This window comes from Anser anser, assembly GCF_964211835.1.
Source record: "Anser anser genome assembly, chromosome: 1".
Lineage (NCBI taxonomy): Eukaryota > Metazoa > Chordata > Aves > Anseriformes > Anatidae > Anser > Anser anser.
The window spans coordinates 63600331-63606777 of NC_139720.1; the positions used below are offsets into that span (position 1 = coordinate 63600331).

General features: G+C 35.8%; 1 long non-coding RNA gene across 1 annotated transcript; it reads left to right on the plus strand.

Moving 5' to 3' along the window:
* The first annotated feature begins 310 nt into the window (after nucleotides 1–310).
* On the plus strand, nucleotides 311–5689 carry LOC310898231. Its single transcript, XR_014583082.1, has 3 exons — nucleotides 311–775; nucleotides 3557–3625; nucleotides 5591–5689. It is a non-coding gene; the product is annotated as an uncharacterized lncRNA (long non-coding RNA).
* Nucleotides 5690–6447: the final 758 nt, after the last annotated feature.

Sequence of the window (6447 nt, forward strand, 5' to 3'; positions counted from 1 at the left end):
AGTCTCTTTCTTTGAAATATGTATAACTTTCTAAAATGCTGCATGCTGATAGACTGATAGTACATTTTTTGCCTCAGGCACTTCTTGCCATTGCCCTCAGCTAACCTACAGCTCAATGGCACATTATGTCATTGAATACAACTGTGATGTGCAGCTCCACAGCAAAGCTAGGTAGATGAAGCTTGAACCCAGCCCAGAAGCCTCATACTTTAAACATTTCCAGATTTATCCTAAATCTTTCATTTTGCCCAAAATAGTAAAATATCTAAAAATGGCAAAAGCCTTAAAGAGGATGAAGGATATGTTTCTTACTCACTTTTAATCAGTTAGGCTTTGGATTTATACTGAGTCTCTCTCGTGCTCCTGAATCCCAGAGATAAAAATTTGGGTTAATAGCAATTAAAAAAAAAAAAAAAAAAAGGCCAAAATTAGGCAGTAGAGAGAAAAAAGATATACCAGTATGGATGCACCGATGCATTCCGTGCTGTAAATTAACACGTGTCAATCAGAATAAGAGACAATTTTTGTTTCTGCTTCTGCTATTGTTAAGTTGCGCTAAGAAAATGCAAAGCACAAGCCCCATGCATTCAACTTTGGGGGTATTATTCATTAGAGGTAGTTCACATTTGGCACTTTTATTTGTTACAGTGTCATCCAGGGAAGTTTCTTATTGTGTACTTTCAGAAAGATCATTGTCAGATGTAGAAGAACAAAGAATAAGCTTCAGCTGTTCACACCACCATACAATAGGTTTGACTATAATCCAAGGAAAGAGGTAAGGAAAAATGAGCTCACATTAATATTATTTCTTTTAAGGTTGTGCAGAAGGCTGATGTATGTAGAATTGAAGTTTTCTATTTACATGGAATACAGAAAAAGCCAGGCACTGCATCAGTGTTTCAGTGGTCAACTAAGCCAATACTTGTGGGGCTGTTGCCAGATATGTCAAAGAAAATTGTTCATTGCATCCAAGTGCTGCTCAAGTATAAAAATTCTGGGAGTCCGTTGTCTTCAGCTGTGCTTATTTCACAGTGACCTTAGAATAGCTAAAAGTACTAGAATAGATGAGGTATGGTTTTTGTTTTGTTTTGTTTTGTTTTCCTGCAACTACTTCTTCAGCACCTTCTTCCCTGAAATTTCTTCCATATGGAGTAATGGAGAGTGACTGGCAAGCAGCTAAAGCATCATATTTCAGATAAGTTTCTCTCTCATTGAGGTAGTTCTCTGCTAAACAAAGATGGACATTTTGCTATATCTGAATGACATAAAAGTCACAGGTTAGTAATGAGATTCTGTACATCTTCAGATGGCTACACCTGGAGTACTGCATTCTGTTCTAGGGTCATAAGTGCAAGAGAGACATGGACATAACAGAGAGTCCAGAGAAGGGCTACTAAGATGTTTAAGGGACAGGAGCATCTCTCCTAAGAAGAAAGGCTAAGAAATCTTGAACTGTTTAACCTAGAGAAAGCTCAGGGGGGTCCTACCAATGTATATGAATAACTGAGGGGAGGGTGTAAAGAAAACAGAACCAGGACTTTTTCAGTGGTACCCTGTAACACCCTGTGGGACAAGAGGCAATCAGCACAAACTGGAATACAAGAGGTTCCCTTTGAACAAGAGGGAGCACTTTAATGTGTGGGTGACCGAGCACAGGCATAGGTTTCTAAGAGAGGTTGTGGTGTCTCCCTCCTTGGAGATATTCAAAAGCCACCTAGATGGGGTTCTGGGCGAACAGCTATTGGTGGCCTGCTTGAGGAGGTTGAACAAGATGACCTCCTGGTGTCCCAACCTCAGCCATTCTGTGTTTCTGTGATTCTGTGATTCCCCAGCTACACTGTAACCACATACCTTAGCATGCAGAGTCTATGCTAAGCATTGCCCAACTCCCTTGCCAAGTGAAAGAGGTGTTCGATTCCTGCCTTGTCTTGTTTCTGTCCCTCAAATTAAAAGGTCTTATACTTGAAGCTCTTTTGCATGTCAGGAGAACGTGGTATATCAGACTTGACTGAGTGAGAGGAGCAATTGTAATGATAGATGAGGACAGAAGAGATCAAGAAAATAAAAAGGAAAAATGATATGAATCAACTCAGAATTAGTGGAAAATAAGGTGCCTAGAAGAATGGATAGGCGAAATGTAACTACATTGTATAGGAAGGCTTTCATCATATGGAAGAAGTTCTTGAACCAGATTAACCCATTCTTTCATCAGAACAGGTCCTTTGTGCCTCTCCTCAACATCTGTCTCCTTGCAGGACCTCAGCAAGATGTGACATGGGAGTTCACTCCAGTCATAGGACTCTACTACACAGACCAGAGTTCACCACTAATCTGAGCAGTTTAACAAACAAAAGAGATAACATTCCAAAACAAATTGTTGTCAGGGATGAGGAAAAGTGCTAATGAGCAATATAGACTCATCATTGACAGATCACCTTCAGAATAACCCTTCCTAAAATTAGGATCAAATGTCGGTGTTGTTCTGCATGCAAAATGTTCAAGATACTATTGCTCCTCTCCTCAATTCAAAATAATAAAATCTTCAGTAAAACAGTGTCTTTAACACTAGAGTCTAAATTTCTTCATACTGTGCTTTTTGATCTGGACTATTGATTTAGCTTTAATATAATTGTAGATTCTAATATTGCTTTCTTGGCATAACATTTGGGAACTACTTGTCCAGCTTCCCTGGCAGAAATAATAGGCAAACATAGCTGAAGTCAGTGATGCTATGAGCAATGACACCAAGGAAAAGTTGCTTGCAATATGAAGCTGGGTTTGATTGTTTTGTTTTCCAAAGAACTGAAAAGAAAAACAAGAGAAAGTGGATATTTTCACCAAGTGGAATGTGGATATATTCTTGCTCCCTTGGACAAAGTATCCACTTTTAAGGACAGAAGCAAAAAAATGATGAAATATAAAAATGAAATTACACAAGCAAGCAAAATTAATCATAAAAGTTCTATGTGCGATGGTGTTTAGAAGTTTGCAAAGAATTTCCTTAAAATAATATATATATATATTTATATATACAAATATATATGTATAAAGGCATTTGATATTCTTTCAAGACTGTTGGTACTGAATTCTGTTGTTTTCCATTTAAAGTTTCAGGCTTTCTCCAAGAGATATGCAACTTGCTTTTTTGTTTGTTCCTTTTTTTGTTTAAGTCAGACAGTAATATTACAGTAGGTTCCTTAGCTATATGTATAATTATTTAAATATATATATGTTATATAAAATAAACTTTAAAACTTAAGGCCCAGAGGTATACACATAACAGCAAGTCAGCTTTTAAAACAAAGAACTCCTTTCTTAAGTCAAGCTCTTTTAAGAACAGTAGTTTAATTTACACACAGAAGGACCCTTTAGGGAAGAAAAACCTGACTGGATAGATACTTTTTTCTTTCTTTTTTACTTCCCTATGGAATTGTGAATTTATCTTCTGCAGAGTGAATAGGCTTTTATGAAATTTTCTTGCATTAAATTGATTTCTTTAGCATTAATCAGCTGTTTTTAAAGAACAGACTTTGAAATACAACTTTTTCTCTCTCAGCAGGATATTTTATATTTATGTGGAAAAAAAAATGCTAGTAAAGATTGAATCTTCATTTCAGTAAGCCAGGTAAGAGAAGTCCCAATTCTACCAAGGTATTATGGAAGATGGGGTCAATGAAAAGCAATACGTGAGAACTCCATCCAGGAATGTTTACTGCCTTGGCATTGGAGGCAAATATATTTGCATCTATATGGTAGCCTACTCAGTGGGAATAAGGCAAGATTCACACTTCCAACACTGCATCCTGTGCTTTGTTAAGCTGGGCCCTGCCTGTGATGGCTGAAACCTCTCAACAGCTGCACATATTATACATCAGTAGCTATAGATTTTTTTTTATATACAAATACATACTCATATGGATATACATATATATACACATGTAGCTGGAACCCCACCAGCTCATCTGAGACGACTGTGCTCACAGCACTTACCTGGAAGTCGATACTCTTTTATGAATTTATCACCACATGAGCTTCCCAAGACTATTGAAGTGATCCATAGGAGCCTGGTATGGGTGGCCCCACAGAGGTAGTGAGTGTTCATTTCTTGTGGAATATCTACCTTAGGAAGGTTGGTATTCACACATAGAGACAAGTAGTGCCCAGTGGCCCACCCTGTACCTGGCAGACAGCATGGCCCCAGGCAGTAGCTCCTCATGTACATTCAGGGTTTCTGTTGCCAATTTTCTTAGAAGATTCAGAGCACCGAGGTGAGACATTGCTGCCTACTGCATCAGTGATCTGCACTGAAGCATCAGGGCAAATTCCTAAATAACTATAAATACATCTTTGCAAGTCAGTTGATAAAATTACACACACAAGACATGTATCATAAAAATGATATAAGCATATATCATAAAATGATTCTAATACCTAATGCAGGGGAAAAAATAGAAAAAAAAATCGTGTTTTATTTTGCCTGCCTTTTTGCTTATCTATAAAAATTTTTATAGGCTTTTCATTATCTTTGTGTTCACAGTCCATATACATATACAGATGAGCAATTTAACTGCAGACACTAACTTTTCTCATAATGTGGCTACATATTCTGCCATTGTCTCTTGTTAAGTGCTAAGAGTTTTAACAGTTTTAATATAACCCTGCAATAGTTGCAATTTCTGTAATATTTGTAGTTTCCTTGTTTCCTGAATGACACATATTTCAGGAGTTTATTATCTACTCATTTCTGAAATAAATATGTATCATTTTTCTTTTGCTTGATCCACATGAGCACTTTCTTATGCACATATCCAGAAGCAACTAAAATGTATGCTGTTTTCTCTAGTAACCAGCACCCCATAGTGTACTAATATCTACCTATTGAAAACCAGAGAAAACTGCTATTAAGTGGAGAATCACTATAAAAAGATGACAGATGATCTAGTGCATAATTTCTCCAGCCAAACTCTTCCATAATAATATTAAGACTTACAAATCTTTTAGGATAATATTAAGATTACATATCAAAGGACCATTAGTGCAGCTACATCACAAAGCTCAAACTGACCCAGTAGCTAATATCAGCATATCTAATTGCTAAGCAAGCTCCAGCATATATACCAGACTAATTTTCTGCTTGACATCCCTCCTCGTTTCCCCACAGAGTCATTCCATTTTTAGAAACTAAGGGTCTTTGATGTCATTTTTTGTCCTTATGCTTTCCCAGTTTGGGAACCCAACCTGCTAGTTACTCAGCCACAGAAACAGAAGAAACGTATCACTTCATAATCAGAACACAACCATTGGCTTCCATTCATGGGATGCACACAGAGAACATATAATTACCAAAACACTGTGTATAACTCTTCAGCTACCATGCTCTGTTTGTTTCTGACAGCTACCTATCTGGGAGGTTTTCAAGACTTCTCCAGGGTAATTTATTTTCCTCTAGCTCCTTTTAAGTTCTTGCTATACAGTCAATGTGAGAAAAGTCCACAGTGTGTTAGTTCACTTTCTATTACCATAATCATCTTTGAGTGACCTCAGTGTGTTCCTCCATCTTTTGTTTACATTTGTTTAATGTCTTCTACAGAGAATGGAATAATAGTCTTCTGAGATGACTGTAGACCAACCGACTTTGACCATATTACCCTTCTTCTACAAGCTAATAAATAAATAAACAAGCAAAAGGTAATAGAAAAAATATAATTAAAGATTACATAAGCTAAAGAATAAATTAAGAAAATGGCTAGGCTTTTCAGACAACGAAAAATGTTCATCAATTATTTATTGGATATGATGGTTTGAATCAGTATAAGAAAAACAGGTAAATTACTTTCCAGCATGTGTAATTCATAGAATTGTAGTAATTCTTTCAAAATATTTAATTTTGGGGAGAAAAAAAGAATTTAGATGAATCTTTTTTTGTTTGGTTGGTTTTTGTTTTTTAAATTAGACCACATATTATTTTCTGGAAAGTAATTGGTGTAGTTCTGAAAATAGAAAAACATTTCAGTTTAGTTTCTAGGTTTATTTGGTTTGGTTTTACATATGTTTAATTTTGCAAGTGCTGATGTAGTTCATTCCAAAAAAATCAAAATTAAATGTACTCCTTTTCACTACAATTAACCAGCATAACATCCATAACATTTAAAAAAGAAAAAATATCTAAAATAATAAAACATTTTGTTTCAGAGAAAAATAAGTGATTTTTTTTCTCATTCATGAAAAATGATGTTTTAAGAAAGATTTCATTCCTTTAATCATAGTATAGCTTCCTTCTGTTTTGTTTGTTTGTTTGTTTGTTTGTTTGTTTTATCAAGTCACTGAGAGAAACATCATTTGTTTGGTTCCAGGTATGCATCAATTAGGTAGTCAAACATTCTGCTTTAGATCCATGGAAACTATTTGTCCTTAGTTGTTGATTTCAGGTTTTGTTTTCTTAAGTGA